This window comes from Macaca nemestrina, chromosome 5, assembly GCF_043159975.1.
Source record: "Macaca nemestrina isolate mMacNem1 chromosome 5, mMacNem.hap1, whole genome shotgun sequence".
Lineage (NCBI taxonomy): Eukaryota > Metazoa > Chordata > Mammalia > Primates > Cercopithecidae > Macaca > Macaca nemestrina.
Genome location: NC_092129.1, coordinates 155,589,385 through 155,608,311, shown reverse-complemented (window position 1 = coordinate 155,608,311; position 18,927 = coordinate 155,589,385). Strand labels below are relative to the sequence as shown.

At 40.0% G+C, this 18,927-nt stretch overlaps 2 non-coding genes across 2 annotated transcripts; both read left to right on the top strand.

The window, feature by feature from the left end:
* Positions 1–10,593: 10,593 nt before the first annotated feature.
* TRNAA-AGC (transfer RNA alanine (anticodon AGC)) lies at positions 10,594–10,665 on the top strand. The gene has a single exon. It is a non-coding gene; the product is annotated as a tRNA-Ala (tRNA).
* A 7,506-nt stretch (positions 10,666–18,171) lies between these two features.
* Positions 18,172–18,243, top strand: TRNAA-AGC (transfer RNA alanine (anticodon AGC)). Its single transcript has one exon. It is a non-coding gene; the product is annotated as a tRNA-Ala (tRNA).
* The last annotated feature ends 684 nt before the right edge of the window (positions 18,244–18,927 follow it).

The following is an 18,927-nucleotide window of genomic DNA, read 5'->3' as shown; positions in this document are numbered from 1 at the left end:
CTTCCATACATCCTCCTGTTTGCTCAACTGGATTCTAAAAGTCGAGAGTTTGAGGGAGCAAAACCAAGGTTGCAGTAAAATAAGAATTCCATTGTTTAAACAGATGCAACCCAGCAATTTTCTACTCTATTCTACCACTGTAGGCAGAAGCCAACTTTGAAGACTTAGAAGAATTAGATGGGTTACCAGAAGAGTGACTATAGGCAAGAAAGTGGAAAGACAGATTTAAGAGAACAAGGAAGATTGTAGATTGACAGGGGATTTGGAGTTATACTGGATTTAGTGAGTGAGGGATTTACTTAAGGAGACTTCCAAGTAGCTTGATTAGTCTTCTATCTAGCTAGTAAGTACAGAAAGATAAACAGAATCTCTGCTAGGTTTTTTGTTGTTGTTAGGTTGATTACCTTTTGAATTAAAAGTAAGAAACAAAATCCCTCCCATTGTTAAGTGGTATTAGGCTTTGTATTGGCATTAAGGAAAATTGGGCATGAAGAACCCATGAGGTTAAATGGAAAAACACTTAATTCCCAATCAGAAAATTGACAGCTCACAATGAAAATTGGAACAATACTCAAAAATCTTATTATCTTCTGATAAGATTCTGAGCCCTCATGCTACCCACTCTCCAGAGGACCTCTCCTTTATAGCCTCGTGAAAATGCAAAACTCAGGATAAGAGATGTCATGTCTGCAGAGTTTCTGACTCAGAGATTAGGGTGCCTTCTAAAATCTCTGTGTATTGTTACTTAGACATAATCCACTTTAAAATGAAAAGAAGTGGCATGGTTTTGCCATGCGATATACACATAATTCACTGAAAATGATGACTGAATTTGGGGTGAAAATGTCTGACCCACGAGATAATGTCTGCAATGAAGTTTGTGTAGATAAAAATGGAGAATGATAGCAAAGACAGAAAGGAGAGAGGATCAGGAGACAGTGGCATATTTTCTGCCTATGAGCTTCTTTTTCCTCCTCATTTCAGTCTTTCTTTTTCTTCAGTACTATTGCAAAATGGTAGACCAGGTAAATTTTTCTTTTCTTTTCTTTTCTTTCTTTTGATGGAGTCTCGCTTGGTCACCCAACCTGAAGTGCAGTGGCGCAATCTCAGCTCACTGCAACCTCCACCTCCTGGGTTCAAGCAATTCTCCCACCTCAGCCTCCTGAGTAGCTGGGATTACAAGCGTCCACCACCACGCCCAACTAATTTTTGTACTTTTAGTAGAGACAGGGTTTCACCATGTTGGCCAGGCTGGTCTCAAACTCCTGACCTCAAGTGATACGTCCATCTTGGCCTCCTAAAGTGCTGGGATTACAGGCATGAGCCATTGCACTCAGCTTAGACCAAGTAAATTTTTTAAAGCTGATTAAACTGTTGGCTACTTGGTGATTTGCACTCATGTCTTTCTTGTGTTGTCCCGATAACCCTGTGTAGTGGCAACCCATTGCATTTTGTTTTACTTTGCCAGGGAGCAGAAAATAATGAGGGGAAACGGGGGAATAAAGGAAGGTGCCAATTCCACGTTGTCAGAGTTGTGGAAAAAGAAAGCAGCACTGGTGCTCCCAGGATCAAATTTGACACCTCACACTTGCAAGAAACAAGCTCTACCATCAAGCCACAGCCCCATCACTGTTGCAATTTCTTGTTTCATGCTTTCTAGTTTTATATTTTACATGGTTTTGTGAAAGTGTAACATTTCAAAGTAAATGTCTATTCTGTTAAAGCCCATTTCTATAATCTTTTCCTAGATCCTTTCTCATATCTATGTTAAAGAAAGGATAATAAATTCTAAAGCATATGACATAATTTTTGCTTGATTTTTTTTCTTTTTTCTTTCTTTCTTTTTTTTTTTTTTTTTTGGAGACAGGGTCTTGCTCTGCCGTCCAGTCTGGAGCGTGGTGGCACAATCTCGGCTCACTGCAACCTCCCCTTCCCCGGCTCAAGTAATTCTCCTGCCTCAGCCTCCCGAGTAGCTGGGACTACAGACATGAGCCACCACGCCCAGCTAATTTTTGTATTTTTTGTAGAGACGAAGTTTCACCATGTTGACTAGGTTGGTCTCGAACTCCTGACCTCAAGTGATCCACCCGTCTTGGCCTCCCAAAGTGTTGGGATCAGGCATAAGCCACAGCGCCTGGGCCCTGCTCAATCTTACCTGCCAAGTAAGTCCTTTCCCAGATACTGTTACTGGCCTAAAGCTTTTTTTTTTCTTTTTTTTTTTTTTGAGACGGAGTCTCGCTCTGTTGCCCAGGCTGGAGTGCAGTGGGGCGATCTCGGCTCACTGCAAACTCCGCCTCCCAGGTTCATGCCATTCTCCCGCCTCAGCATCCTATAGACACCCGCCACCACGCCTAGCTATTTTAGTAGAGACGGGGTTTCACAGTGTTCACCAGGATGGTCTCGATTTCCTGACCTCGTGATCCTCCCGCCTCGGCCTCCCAAAGTGCTGGGATTACAGGCGTGAGCCACCGTGCTGGGCAGCTTCTTTTTATTTTTAATTTTGAGTCACCTCCACATGTGAAAGTTGTCAGAATCAAAAAGGAGTCACTAATGTTAACAAAACCCTGACAAATAAAGCAGAGCAAAACCATGAAGAGAGGATTCTCATGCTTGTATGCCTGATAACAAAAACTATCACAAAAGACTGAAAACCACAACCTTACAATCTTACACACACAAAAAATATGTCTACAAGGACATCTGCCTAGCAACTGCCTGTCCGACCTTGGACTAGTGTCACCCTTGTTATTAATATTTGCAGCCAAAGATAATTATTTTGAAAACAATTGTGTAGCCCTCCTCAATTTTTATTTAAAAACTTTTGTCTTTCTTTACCTCCCTGAAGACAAACATCGTTTACTATGGCATGCCTATTCCCACTGCAATGCTCTGTTCACAAATAAACATATTTTCTTTTAGAGAACCTCTCTCTGTTATTTAGGTTGACACATGGAAAGTCTCAGGGTGGAATATTCTGTTGGGTCTTCAGTCTCTTCCTCTCCACAATTTCTTTTTTGTTTCTTTTTTCTCTATTTCTTTATTTCCTTCTATTTGTTTATGTATTTATTTATCTATATTTACAGTATAGACCAATCTATCCAGTCTTTCTTGGCCTTTTTGTCCATATCCATGTGTTCAAATATTATCTATCTAGAATTTTCATCTTTGCTTTCTATAGCGTGTCCTTCCTTCTCCAGCAGCAATTAATAAACACAGTCCAAAAAAAACTTGAAAAATTAAGAAGCATCTCAACATCAACTTGTGCAAAATAAAAATTATTGTCTCCCGTTTCCAATTTCTTGTTTCTCTCAATTTCATATCTTATGAAATGGCAGCTGGTAGGACCAGAGAATAGTAAGTTATCAGATAGTCTTGTGGGTTTTGATGTATTTCCTTTCTGATCTTCTCCAGTTCTAACTCCTTGAGGTCAGGCATTATTTCATTCACATCGTTGAATCAAGAGATTAACCCGATAATTGCCCCATTATACATTGCTGATACTTATCTTTGAATGAATGGAAGATAACGTGCATAGCTACTGTTTTTTATTCTTCTTGAAGGGAAACAATAGTTGCATAAGATTCCTTTCAAGTAATGCAGCAACAACGTAATTGCAACTAATTTATTTGGTCTAGATTTATAATTCTCCTTTAGGGACTGAGGAATTATGGCTTCAAATCTCAAAAATGCTGGGATAATTTCCTTACCATGGGAGCTTCTTTCCTCTGCCTCCAGCGCTTCTTCAAAGTTATCTGGCTTCTTCTAAATCTATTTTCCTTCAGTGATAAATAATTTTCCAATTTATGTTGTGGAGTTCTCCTTGTTCTTTCTTTTTTATTTTTTATTCCGTTTTCTGTTTATTTTTCTCCTCTTCCTCCTGTGTCTCCAAACTTTCCTGTATTTTCTTTTTTCCTTTTTTTTTTTTTTTTTTTTTGGCTGGATAAGCCTGGGTTCTAATTTCGTGTATTTTCTGTTCCTGTTTTCAGTCATTGCCAGTGCTGACAAAGGCTTATGTATTGCAACTTGCTCAGTCCCCCAAACGTATCTTTAAACCACACTTACCTTCCAAACAAAACCGAAGTCCATGGAACCCTCTTTTGGTGATGTTTATTCCACTCCTCTTTTGATATACAGTTACTTAAATTCAGGGATATAAACGTAACTAGCATTAATATATCTTATGTTAGATGGTAGTTGTATGGGTTAATAGTGTCCTTCCCCCCAAATCATAAACTTCTTGGAACCTCAGAATGTGACCTTATTTGAAAATAGAGTCTGTGCAGATGTAATCAAATTAAGACAAGATTACTAAGGTGGACTCTAATCCAATATGACTGATGCCTTTGCAAGAAGAGAGAAATTTGTATACAGAGACACTGTGAGAATGCCATGTGACCAGAGAGGCAGAAATTGGAGTGATGCTGCTACAAGCCAGAGAATGCCAAATATTGATGGCCACTATTAGAAGCTAAGACAAGGCAAGGAAGGATTCTACCCAGAGTCTCAGAGAAAATATGACCCTGTTCATACCTTGATTTCAGACTGCTTGCCTCCAGAACTATGAAAGAATAAATTTCCATTGTTTTAAGCTACTGAATTTGTGATAATTTGTTATAGCAGCCCTAGGAAACTAATACAGTAGGTGAGCCAGAAAAGGAAAGAAAAAAGACTGGTTACGATAAACACACAAAGAATGAATGCTCATAACTATTACAGTACTTGTATCTACAGCTGATTGGTATTCGTAATGATCTCTTTCACTCCATATTCTCTTTGCTTTCAGCAAGTACCTCAGCAGGTTAAGGCTCTTTGTCTGGTGGAGTCAACCAAACCTTCACTCCTAGAGAGTTTATGACGTTAGCAGTGCTCTGTACAAATGATTGTTCTAGCTTTTCATTGAGTTTAATCACAGTAGATGATATTACTGAAAGGCACTGCTAAAAACCCCCTTAAATTCCAGACATATTCCTTCATAACCCCATTTGTGTACTAACATCCCAATTTAAGTTGGTATTAGGATCAATCACCATGACCAATAGAGTAAGCCCCTTCCTTGCCTGCTGGTTTATTGGCACAAAAAGGCCAAATTGGTCAAGTGTCATTCTCAACTTCTAGTTTAATGGAACCGTTCCTTTGGTGGCCTCTGGTGAAAGCGTTTTTCCCTTGGGAGTTCTAAAAATAAAGCCCAACATTTCAAGAACTAAAAGTGAAACTTTACAAGCAGAAGATTCCAGGTTTTCTATGGTTGCATAATCCCATCACAATATATCTTGCTGATTATAGCAAAAATGATGGGGAGAGGGCACACACACACCCCCCAAACTTACCAAGCAAACAAAAACAATTAGATTATGGAGGCAATAAAAACTTGGAACGGTGACCCGCAAGGAATTAAAGGTGAGTTTTTTATTCTTAGTATTTTTCTCACAGCTTTTTACTGAGAGTGAGCCCCAAACATGAATCACTTGTGTAGGCAACAGAAACTGTGACAGAAACTCATATTTCTAGTCAAATTATCAAGGAAAAGTTGAGGAAATTCTGGAGAGTTAAGGAGAATCCTGAAAGACTGAAGAAAGGATTTCCCTAAAATCTGTATATAAAGTCATATACATATTGGGCTCAGCTCTGAGCTGTGCATGCTATAGATAGAACCAGAACAGCATAGCAAATTCTTTCTAAACTAAAAGTATATTTATACGAAGAGCTTCATCTCAGACTAACCTAACCCCAAGTGGGACACACTCAAGGGAAGACCTGAAGCAGCATAACAAAAGCTTTGAAAATTGACCAGAGATTGGGACTATCAACCATGAAAAGAGACACACAAAAAAAATTTTTTTTTTTTGAGACGGAGTCTCACTCTGTCACCCAGGCTAGAGAGCGGTGGCTCCATTTCAGCTCACTGTAAGCTCCGCCTCCCGGGTTCACGCCATTCTCCTGCCTCAGCCTCCGGAGTAGCTGGGACTACAGGTGCCTGCCACCACTCCCAGCTAATTTTTGTATTTTTAGTAAAGACGGGGTTTCACCGTGTTAGCCAGGATGGTCTCAATCTCCTGACCTCGTGATCCACCCGCCTTGGCCTCCCAAAGTGCTGGGATTACAGGCGTGAGCCACCTTGCCCAGCTGAGACATAAAACTTTCAGTCTGAACTAATCAGGAAGTTACCTGCTAAAAACAAATAAATAAATCAAGCACTCTCCACAAAATCATCACAGGACCTAGAGTCTACACGATATAGCATTCACAATGTCAAGGAAACAATAAAAATTTTCTCAACATAAAAAGATCCAGGGGGATATATTCAATAGTCAAGACAAATACAATCAATAGATGGCAAACCCAAGGTAACTCAGATCTTGAAATTATCAGATGAAGACTTTCCAGTGTCTATTTTAACTGTGCTCTATGCCAACCATACTTTAATGAACCAAAATCTAAAAATTTTTATTAGAAGAAATAGAAACTGGCCAGGCATGGTGGCTCACAACTGTAATCCCAGCACTTTGTGGGGACTCAGGGGGAGGACTGCTTGTGATCAAGAATTTGAGATCAGCCTAGGCAACACAGCTAGAGATATCTGCTATCAAAGATTAAAAAAAAAAAAAATTAGCTAGGTGTGGTGGTATGCACCTATAGTCCCAGCTACTCAGGAGACTGAAATAGGAGGACCGCTTGAGCTCAGGAGTTCAAGGTTGCAGTGAGCTATGACCGCACCACTGTACTTCAGCCTGGGCCATGGAGTAAGACTCTGTCTCAAAAAAACAAAAGGAAATAGAAAGTATTGAAAAAGAAATCAACTGGAAATTTTAGACCTGAAATATATCTGAAATTAAAAGTTAAATGGATAGACTCAGAGGAGATAGAGAGAAAAAAAATCAGTTAACTTAAAGATAGATCAATAGAAGCCATTCAATTTGATTGGAAGAAAGAGAGAAAAAAGACTGAAAACAATGAATTCAAGGTCCTGTAGAATAATATCAAATAGTCTAAAATAGATGTCATTGGAGTCTCAGGAGATAAAATGATTGGTGTAGAGAAATATTTACATAAATAATGACAAAAATAAGATGTAAATTTACAGATTCAAGAAACTTCCAATTAAAATTAAAAAAAAAAAAAACGAATTAGACACATTATCTTCCTGCTGCTGAAAATAAAAACTTTTTTAAAAATTTTGGAGCTGGGCATGGAGGCTAATGCCTGTAATCCCAGCACTTTGGGAGGGTGAGGCAAGAGGATCACTGGACTCAGGAGATGGAGACCAGCCTAAGTAACATAGTGAGACTCCATCTCTCAAAAAAAAAAAAAAAGGACGAAGGAAGGAAGGAAGGAAGGGAGGGAGGGAGGGAGGGAAAGAAAGGGGAGGGGAGGGGAGGGGAGGGGAGGGGAGGGGAGAGGAGAGGAGAGGAGAGGAGAGGAGAGGAGAGGAGAGGAGAGGAGAGGAGAGGAGAGGAGAGGAGAGGAGAGGAGAGGGGAGGGGAGGGGAGGAGAGGAGGCTATCTTAGCCAGCCACAGTAGTCTGTAGTCCCAGCTACAGGGAGCAGAGAGACGTGCTAAGGTGAGAGGATTGTTTGAACCCAGGGTATTGAGGCTGGAATGAGCTGTGAGTGCACTAGTGCACTCCAGCCTGAGTTACAAATTGAGACCCTAACTAAAATACAAACAAAAACTAATCTTGGCAACAACTACAGAAAATAACACAATTTTTAAATGGAGACCACAATCTAAATATGTGGATTTCTCTTTCAGAAACTATGATAGTCAGAAGACAGTGGAATAACATCTTTAAAATGATAAAGGAAATATTAATCCAGAATTCTGTATCTAGTGAGACAATCCTTCAGAAATGAGGATAAAATAAAGGTACTCTCAAAGAAGGGAAGCTACAAGAATGCATTACCATCAGATCTTCTGTGCAAGAAATATTGAGAAAATGCTTCAGGCTAAAAGGAAATACCAGAGGGAAACTTGGATCTTCAGGAGTGAAGGAAGATCCACTGAAATTATAAATATCTGTGATAATATAAAAGAATTTTTTTCTCCTAGGTTATTTTAAATATATATGCGTGTTATCTAGTGGAATTGTCCATGTGTCAGTGTAATACATTTGACACCTATAACAAAGTTGGTGAAGGGGTAAAGGATCCTATATCAGTGCTGGACTTTTATGAAGTCTAAGAAGATGGCATGCATATTGTAATCACTAAATCATACAGCAATCACTAAAGTAACAAGATATAGAGAAAAAGCCAATGATTAAGTTAAAATGGAATCCAAAAAACATCAAAGACATCCAAAAAAAAGGTAGAGAAAAGGATAATGGAACAACTAATGCTACAACAAAAACACCAGAGGGAACAAATGGAAATCAAATAAGAAAGTGGCAGACATAAATCCACACATTTGATAAGGGCCTAGTATCGATATACAAAGAACTAGAATATAACTCCTGATCTCAACAGTAAAAAACAAAAAATTTAATTAGAACATGATATAAAGAAATATTTTACCAAACAAAATATACAGATAGCAAACAAGCACATGGAAAGATGTTCAGCATCATTAACCATTAGGAAAATGCAAAATAAAACCATAATGAGATGTCATTACACACCTGTCAGAATGGTCCCTCATCATCACCCCATTAATTAATCCCTATGAGATTAGGCAGACAGTAGTGTGGTTCTACAATGCTATGGCAAACATATTTTCTCCATTCAAATTGTTTCTCTTCTGACTCCAGCTAAGACTCCAGCTAAGACAAGTGCAGGATGCAAGTAAAGAAAACCAAAAGAGTGCGGGCGTGACTTTCAAGATGTTCTTTATAACTGCCATTCCCCGCACCTGTAATCCCAGCACTTTGGGAGGCCGAGGCGGGAGGATTGTGAGGTCAGGAGTTCGAGACCAGCCTGACCAACATAGTGAAACCCCTCTCTACAAAGAAAGAAAAGGAAAGAAAGAAAGGAAGAAAGAAGGAAAGAAGGAAAGAAGGAAAGAAAGAAAGAAGAAAGAAAGAAAGGAAAGAAAGAAAGAAAGAAAGAAAGAAAGAAAGAAAGAAAGAAAGAAAGAAAGAAAGAAAGAAAAGAAAGAAAGAAAGAAAGAGAAATAAATAAATTAGCCGGGCGTGGTGGTGTGTGCCTGTAATCCCAGCTACTCGGGAGGCTGAGGCAGGAGAATGGCGTGACCCCCGGGAGGCGGAGATCGAGCCACTGCACTCCAGCCTGGGCGATAGAGCGAGACTCCGTCTCAAAATAAATAAATAAATAAAAATAAAAATAAAAATAAAAACTGCCATTCCCAGCACCCATTGCACAAAAATTCAGCCACACGAACGCCCCGCGAAGCGCTCAACCTGTTTATCCGGAGAGGAAAAGAGCAACGAATTGCTCTCAATCCTCGACAGTCTAGAACAAAACAAACCAAATCTTCGCGCAGGATCTACGTTTTCAGCCTACTTTGTTTAGAAGAGTGGAACCTTCTGTCTTGCCGTAGGCCTGGTGAAAACGCGACAGATAGGGAAACTTCGATACGTCCAGTCTCCCTCCCTATTTAAATGCTGATGGTGTTTCAAGTCTCCTGCCTGAATCCGCTTCTTGTCTTCTCGTCGTCTTGTTCTTCTCTGTCCTTCGCTGCTTCATCTCTTCCCCTTTCCCCACTCTCGCCCATAATACCCTCCACTCTCTATCTCCTTCCTTCTTATCGTCCTCTCCTTCAGTTCTCTTCTGTTCTCAGACATTCCACTTGTAACCGAACCGTGCTGATTTTCAGAGCCATCTGGGGGTGTTCTTAAATTACACACATTCCTGCCCCCAACCCCCATTGTCTCCAAAACACTTGTCTGCGTTGACTGTAGCACGCATGTTAAATAAAGACAGGAAACCCTTACCTTTTGTGCTCCAGGAACACAGGGTCTAAGGACCTGTCCAGGCGCAGGGAGGTCTTAAAAAGAGCAAATTCGTTCCTCTTGCTTTCTTTGTGTTCGCCTCATTGTGAAAGGATTTTGCCTGAAAGAGGTGAAAGTCGCCTGGAGCTGTTTTTTTTCTGGTCTTTGCTCTCTAGGGATCTCAGCCAGTGAGCAGCGTCTTGGACAGAATGCCGCTTCCACGCTTCCGTAGACGCTGGGCCCAGCGGTCTGGGGGAGCTGTGACTGACACATGCTTTGCTCTTCATTTCACCCCGATATGGTGAATAAATTCCCCTCCAGTCTTATCTCCTCGCCTGGACCTACGTTCCCTGAGTAGCTCTCCTAGTGCTGATCTTAGTAGTCCCTGGCACTACCGTTTATGTTTTTCTGGGAGCACTGTAGACAGAAAAGTAGGAAGTTAATTATTTAAGATAATATTTCTGCCTGGGATTCTCCTTGGTGCTGGACAAAAGCTGCCATTCGGGAAGTTCCCTAGTAACAGTCCTTGGAGGGTCCGCCATAATGAAAGACCCCAGTAGCACTAAAGGGATCTTTCCAGAATGCAACTTAAGGGTTTCAGAAACAGTAGAGTTGAATAGAGTAGAGCTTGACTTCGGTTTAAATCGTGGAACCCTAGCAGATAATAGTGACAGCCAGTTATAAAACATAGTAGAAACAACAGCTTTCGTGGGGGTGTAGCTGAGTGGTAGAGCGCGTGCTTAGCATGCATGAGGCCCTGGGTTCAATCCCCAGCACCTCCATGTATTTGGCTGGTTTGTCTAACTGCCCAGAGCAGGGCCCGCTGGGCATAAGGCAACACCGATCTGCCTTATGAGTGGCAAGCCAAATCAAAAATAGAACCAAGGCCCTTGGAATTAAAGTGAATAGCAATAGTCCACTATTCATCCTTTAGTACCCACAGTCAACCAAGATCTGAGATTATTACATGAAAAATTACAGAAAATTTGTAAGATTTCAATTTCCCTGTTGTGAGCAGCATGATAAAATCTCACCTCATCTGCTCTATCCTGCCTGGGAAGTCCAGCATATCCACACTGTGTAGTAAGCCACCCTCTGGTTAGTCACTCAGTAGCCAGACATCTGAGTTATCCGAGCTATTGTCCTCACATTGTTTGTGTTCAAATAACCCTTATTTTATCTGATAAAGGCCCCAAAGTGCAAGAGTAGGGATGCTGGGCAATTTGGGCATGCCAAAGAGAAGCCCTAAAGGGCTACCTTTAAGTGAAAAGGGGAAAGTTCTCTACTTAATAAGGAAACAGAAACAAATTCATATCAGAGTTTGCTAAGAGCTATGTAAGAGCTATGTTAAGAATAAATCTTCTGTCCATGAAATTGTAAAGAAGAGAAAAGAAATTTTTGTTACTTCTGCAAAACTTACTGCTACAGTGTGTGATAAGTGCTTAGTTAACGTTAAAAAGAGAGTAAATGTGTGGGTGAAAGACGTGAACAGAACACCGTTCTACTTGACGGCAACGATTTACACCAGAAAACACTGAGCCCATATGAAGACTTCAGCAAGGGAGCCTCTGAAATGATTGACACCAACCCGTATATTGCAAGTAGGGGATGGTTACACAGATTCGGGAATAGATTTTGACTGAAATATATAAAAAATATTGGAGAGGCTACGTCTGTCAATGAAGAAATCACATTTTACGAATCCAGTGATTACACTCTAAAGAGTTCAGAAGAAGATATTGCTAGATGTGTTATTCTACATTTATGCTATTGAATTCCAAATAATAAGTTTAACTTGACTGAAAAAGTTAACCTGGCCAGGCGCGGTGTCTCATGCCTGTAATCCTAGCACTTTGGGAGGCCAAGGCAGGCGGATCACCTGAGGTCAGGAGTTCAAGACCAGCCTGGCCAACATGGTGAAATCCTGTCTTCACTAAAAATACAAAAAAATTAGCCAGGCATGGTGCTGCACACCTGTAGTCCCAGCTACCTGGGAGGCTGAGACAGAAGAATCACTTGAACCCGGGAGGCAGAGGCTGCAGTGAACTGAGATTGCACTACTGCACTCCAGCCTGGGTGACAGAGACTCTGTCTCAAAAAAAGAAGAAAAAAAAAGTTAACCTGTACACATTTTCCTACATACTCTGGATGTGACTTACATTTGTGGTCATTATTAACACAGTCATAGTATAACACAGTCAAAGTAATAACCTTCTAAAGAGAAGTTGGAAGCCAGCATTTACAGGTGGCAAGAAAGCTGATGCAGCTTCTTCATGAATAAGGATGCGGTCAGCATCCAACAAAAGGCATTTGGGAACTGTAAAGGCAGGAAGATCCATATTGTTTCAACACAAAGGAGTTCCAAAGAGCCATGGTATGGTGAGTAATAACAATGTTGCTACCTTTTACTCATGGTAGGAAAAATATAGAATTAGCCAGAAACAGTGTGTTTGACAATATATAACATGAAGAGATAGTTTCTGGACTGAAAAGGATGAATTGGTGCCAGAACACTACGAAAAATGTTTTCGAGTATTGATTAGGCTGTAAACAACTATGTAAGTACCCATTATTCTAAATCTTTATTAATACACAACAAGATCCTCACAGGATCCCCTAAATTTTGTAAAACATGTTTTAATCAAATTATTTACATGTTAGCCAGGTGTGGTGGCTTTTGCCTGTAGTCCCAGTTACTCAGGAGTCCAAGGTGGGAGAATCACTTGAACCCAGGAGGCAGAGGTTGCAGTGAGCCAGGATCAAGCCACTGCACTCCAGCCTGAGCAACAGAGTGATACGCTGTCCAAAAAAAAAAAAACAATATATATATATACACACACACATGTATAGTATATATATGTGTGTGTGTGTGTGTGTGTGTATATGTATAAAATTCACATGAACAGGACCCCACAAAAAACAAATGTATTTGTCTGGGTTACTCAACATCTTAGGGGTGGCTCTGCCCCATTTTTATTCTGTGAGTCTTGGCACCATCCAAACAACTATCATCACAGAAGAAGGAGGATAGAAAGTAATAATAGAACTGATTTACATAGGTTCTTTTGACATCAAGATGTACTACCACGATAATGAGGCCATTCAGTTTGTCTTCTATTTTTCCCTATTATTGGAGAAAAGGAAAAACAGAAGAGGCTCATGAAAATTTTCCTTTACTTCTCATTATTTCTTTTTTTTTTTTTTTTTTTTGAGACAAAGCATCACCCAGGCTGGAGTGCAGTGGCGCGCTCTCGGCTCACTGCAATCTCCACCTCCTGGGTACAAGTGATTCTCCTGCCTCAGCCTCCCAAGTAGCTGCGACCACAGGTGTGTGCCACCACGCAATCTAATTTTGTATTTTTAGTACAGACGGGGTTTCACCATGTTGGCCAGGCTGGCCTTGAAGTTCTGACCTCATAATCCACCCGCCTCGGCCTCCCAAAGTGCTGGGATTACAGGCATGAGCCACCATGCCCGGTTTACTTCTCATTATTTTTAGTGCAAATTTTAGACTTTTAAATTTACAACTAACTTTAGATTTACAGAAAAGTTACAAAACAAATACAGAGTTTTAATATTTCCCACCTTGATTCTTCCAATCGTTTTGTATTTTTGGTATACATAATGGTTGTCTTTTATCGGGCATTAATTATCAATTAGAATATGAAAGGATTAAGCAAAAATCATGTTCCTCAAGGAGAGGTGCCAGGTTTCTCAAGGAGCAGCGCCAGGACAAAGAAGGCCATAGTCAGGAATGCAGGGCACTTCCTCTACACAGGCTTTCTTTTTTGTTTTTGTTTTTTTTTTCCCCCCAGTGATATTTTCATAGCTATTCATGCTTCACTTCCTTGTAAGAATGAGAGAAGCTGAAAAACACATAAGCTGCCAGCACCATAGAAACCCCATCAAGTGGAACACATGTTCTGTTCACGTATTTCACCCACAAATTTACTGCCTTTTCCATGCAGTTACCGCACACTGTGGCAGTAGCTTTTGCAAAACTAGCAAGAGTTTATTTTCCCTTCTTTACAATTTTACGGACAAAGTATTTATTCTTACCATAGCTCTTAGCAACCTTGGATACAAATTATTTTTCTCTTTTCTTATTAAGTAGAGAACTTTCCCCTTCTTTACAATTTCAAGGATAGATTTATTCTTACCATAGCTCTTAGCTACCTCAGATATGAATTTTTTCTCTTTCCTTATTAAGTAGATAACTTTCCCCTTTTCACTTAAAGGCAGCACTTTATGACTTCTCTTTGGCATACCCAAACTGTCTGCTGTCTTCCTCTAATCTTAATATCTGTGTGAACACAGTGTGATGATCAAAACCAGGAAAGCATCAATGAATATATGAGAAGGCAGAAGAGCAGAGCGTTTTCTCATTGATCATCCTACTGGTCTCCTCCCTTCACCTCAATCTTCACAGTACCTGCCATCAAAAGTTTGGTCTAACAATGCAAACAGATGGCCATAAATACCAACAATTTCTAGGTGAGTGGGTGGATGGACATTGGACAACAGAATAATGGCTTTCAATGAAGTACAATACTGCCACAAATAAGAGGTGAAAAAATAAACAAGTCTGCATTAAATGAATTATATAGCCTACCATGCCAAAATATTTCACACTATTTACTTCTCTGTATTTCTTCACTCATCTCATTTTTTCTTCTTTTTGAATAGATAAATATATTCTGCAAACATCCATTATCATCAGAAGACACCCCATGTGGAAGAAGCAAATTATTATTATTATTATTATTATTATTTATTCATTTATTTTTTGAGACGGAGTCTCTCTCTGTGGCCCAGGCTGGAGTACAGTGGCCGGATCTCTGCTCACTGCAAGCTCCGCCTCCTGGGTTCACGCCATTCTCCTGCCTCAGCCTCCCGAGTAGCTGGGACTACAGGCGCCCGCCACCTCGCCCAGCTAGTTTTTTGTATTTTTTAGTAGAGATGAGTTTCACCATATTCTCCAGGATGGTCTCGATCTCCTGACCTCGTGATCCGCCCGTCTCGGCCTCCCAAAGTGCTGGGATTACAGGCTTGAGCCACCGCGCCCGGCCAGCAAATTATTTTTGTGTTAAAATGGATATTATCAACTGCAAAGAAAAAGGTGACTATTTCACACGTGAGCTAGAACCTTTACAGTGTAGTACAAGAGCAATGACTACCTTTGCTTTTTGCCCCCTCTTCTTCAGTATGATCACCATGCTTTTCATTACCCAGCTACTCAGTATTTCTAGTCTACTGATTGACATTTTTAAAAGTTTTCAAAGGTATTAATATAAATACACATTTTTTTATATTGAATTAGCCAGAGGAAAGCAATTTCTATCTGCCAACTTTACTTTTTTCTTTTCACCTGGCTGCCTCTCTTCACATTCTAGCCCCAAGAAGGAAATTCCATTTCTTTACTCAATGGCTGCATTCTTAGATCCTGTTTTAAATGTCTTTGGTTAATGAGTTCACAAGAAAGGAGTATGAGAAACTGGTGCAAAACCTCCACTAACTTATATGAGTTCAGAAGTTTGTTTCTTTGTCTCTGATTTTTAAGAGCTTTAATAAAATAAAATCAACCTGAGACACATTCATACGACAAATCCTGAAAACAGGGTTTGTGGAGGACAAAGTCTGCCCTTTCCTCACCAACCTCTTGCCATATCTTCAGCAAACATTAGGGCACGGTGGCTCACACTTGCGATCCCAGAACTTTGGGAGGCCAGGGCGGGTGGATCACTTGAGGTCAGGAGTTGGAGATCAGCCTGGCCAACATGGTGAAACCACGTCCCTACTAAAAAATGCAAAAATTGGCTGGGCATGGTAGTGGGTGCCTGTAATCCCAGCCACTCAGAAGGCTGAGGCAGGAGAACAGCTTGAACCCAGGAGGCGGAAGTTGCAGTGAGCCAAGACCACGCCATTGCACTCCAGCCTGGGTAACAGAGCAAGACTCTGCTTCAAAACAAACAAACAAACAAACAAAAACTTATTGAATGGATCAGATGATGAGATTTCCAATTTCTTAGTGGACATCTAGAATTATTGATGAGAGGATTGGATGAGAACTGAGAACTGTTCAACATTGAAGACAACATGTCTTCCTATGAGTGATACTGACATTGTCAAAGACAAAATGAATCCAAAAGTCACTCTTTTTCAAACTGTCTTTTGAATTCAGGATTTTTGTCTCCAAAGAAAATATCTGGAGCAGGTGCTTTGGAGGAAATCTGTCTGGCTTTGAAACTTGTCTTGCTACATGTTGGCTGTGAGCTATGTGGCCAATTATTTCACCTCTGAAAAAGTTGGTTTATCAAAGGAATTATGTACTCATTTAATGTAACCCGTTGTTATTACATTATCCACGTGTAATCTCCAGCTACCTCAAACATTCAGGGTCATATTGACCACAGTCAGAACTCGACCTTGGATTCTATAAGTAGGATTCCAATTTGCCCTTGAGAAACCCAGTTAATTTCAGTGACTTCAAAACTCAAACTTCTCTACACCTGGTGGTAAGTGTACCTCAACTATCACTCACCTGGAAAAGACAGTATGATTCAGTTTAAGAGCACTAAATCCTGGATTTGGCAAAACTTTAAAACCAATAAAAGTCTATAAAACAAAACAAAAAAGTGGAAATGCCCATTTCTAATTTCTCTAGTTTAGGGAGGAAAGCAATATACAGCCCCTATAATGAAGAACACAAGATTTTCAGGTAATGTCAATTAAATGAAAGCTCATCTATACTAAAAACATGAGACACGTTTTTGTTTCCTCAGCTTTTGTCTGCCATACTCTGGAAGCCTTAGAAGTGGATGATCAGTGCTTGATGTGTGCTGCAGAAGAAGGAGCTGCCCCCAAGGCTTCCCGCTAATTCAAATAACAAAGCCAGCGAAGAAAGACAGAAAGGGGAGAGAGAGAGCGTGCTACATTTAACGGAGTTTCACTCTTGTTGCCCAGGCTGGAGTGCAATGGCGCAATCTTGGCTCACCGCAACCTCCCTCTACTGGGTTCAAGCGATTCTCCCACGTCAGCCTCCCAAGTACCTGGGATTACAGACATAGGCCACCACACCCGGCTAATTTTGTATTTTTAGTAGAGGCAGACGGATCACCTGAGGTCAGGAGTTTGAGACCATCCTGGCCAACATGGTGAAACCCCGTCTCTACTAAAAATACAAAAATTAACCAGGAGTGATGGTGGGCACCTGTAATCCCAGCTACTCGGGAGGCTGAGGCAGGGAGAATTTCTTGAATCCTGGAGGGGGAGGTTGCAGTGAGCCGAGGTCACACCACTGCACTCCAGCCTGGGTGACAGAGCGAGGCTCTGTCTCAAAAATAAATAAACAGAATAATTGTTTTAAAAACATATATGTGTATATATGTCATATATACATATATTAAATATATATATATGTGTTAGGAAGTACCCACATATTTTTTAATTGAAGAGATTTTGAAGATGAAAATGTCTTTAACCCTGAATAATTTGTTAGAAAATTAAACTTTCAATTTGATGGTCCAGTGTTTGAGTTCCTTTTCAGACCCTGATAGTGTTTTTTGTTTCCCCCACTCAGTTCTAATAGAATCCTAGTAAAACCCAGCTTTCTCCTGGATAAACTTGTCTGTGTTTCATTCTCCTTGCATATGTTATTTTGGTTCAACAGAAGTAAGAAAAGCCAGTGTAACTCCATGACTTGAGGCTGTGTATTCTGTTCTACTGCAGGGGAGATCATCTATTTGCAGTTCTTTTGTATCTAGAATGTAGTTATAAGGTCAAACTACCGTGTAAAACATTTACCTGGGTTGGTTCTCTTTTTAAATTCTGATATTATTAATTTGAAATTTTTTTTTCTGTTTGTTTTCAAATTTAAAGTACTTTTTTCTGTATAGTTGTTAGTTTTATTTTTAAATGTGACTGTGTAAACCATTAACATGATTCCAGTAAACAAAACTATACAGAGAAATATCACTCAAGAGAAATTTTCAAGCTGCCAGAGATTGTTACATCTTGGGACCCTCTCAGGTGGAGGAATGGAAGAGCCCTTCAAGCCTCTTCTTGGGAGCCAAATTTGGGATGGGCTGATAAGACTGGAATGGTAATATTTTTGTGTAGCATCAAATTACTCTTCTGTTGATGTACCTGTAAGATAGAATGAAAAACCTAAAGGTTTCAGAAATAGAGTCACATATAAGGGATCTTTGTACTAAATTTCAAATTCTCGAAACGCACAGAGAAAGATGAAATTATAATGTTTAGGACATAAAAAGGACCGGTCCCGGAGAGGGGGTGTAGCTCAGTGGTAGAGCGCGTGCTTAGCATGCACGAGGCCCCGGGTTCAATCCCCGGCACCTCCACTTGGTGGTGTAGTGTGTGTTATCGTAAATGAGGACGTGTGGGTTTCCTGACCGTCAGTTTTAATTTCCTGTGGTGTTTAAAACCCGTGTTGATTTTCAAGAGGATATTCTAGAAAAATAACATTTTTCATTTGTATTTTAAATTTTAAATTGACAAGTGAAATTATGATTTTATAATTATAACACACACATGCATTGTGGAGTGGCTAAATCGAGCTGATTACCATATGCATTACTTCACAGTTATTTTTGTAGTGACAACACTTTAAAATCTCATCACGTTTCAATACATTGTATTGTTTTTACCTATAGTCATCATGTTGTACAATAGATTTCTTGAACTTCTTCTAATTGTAATTTTGTATTCTTTTACCAACATCTTCCCAATGCTTCCCCTACCCTACCAAAGTTACTTGTTGACATTTTTGTTATTCACTTTCTCTCTAGCCGTTCTGAGCAATCACTGCTGTGTGGGCTACAGTCTTGTACTTCACAAAAATTTAGTGGGAAAAATTAAAGTTCTGAGAGCAGGAAAATCACCTTAACTTGAAAATCATCTCCTTAGACACTTAACCACACTTCCACCTCATCTTTCATGCACCTGAGACTAGCATCAGGAATTAGTTCAAGAGGGTTTATTCTTGGATTTGGGGGAAAGTTTAATATTAATATTAGAAGGCTGGA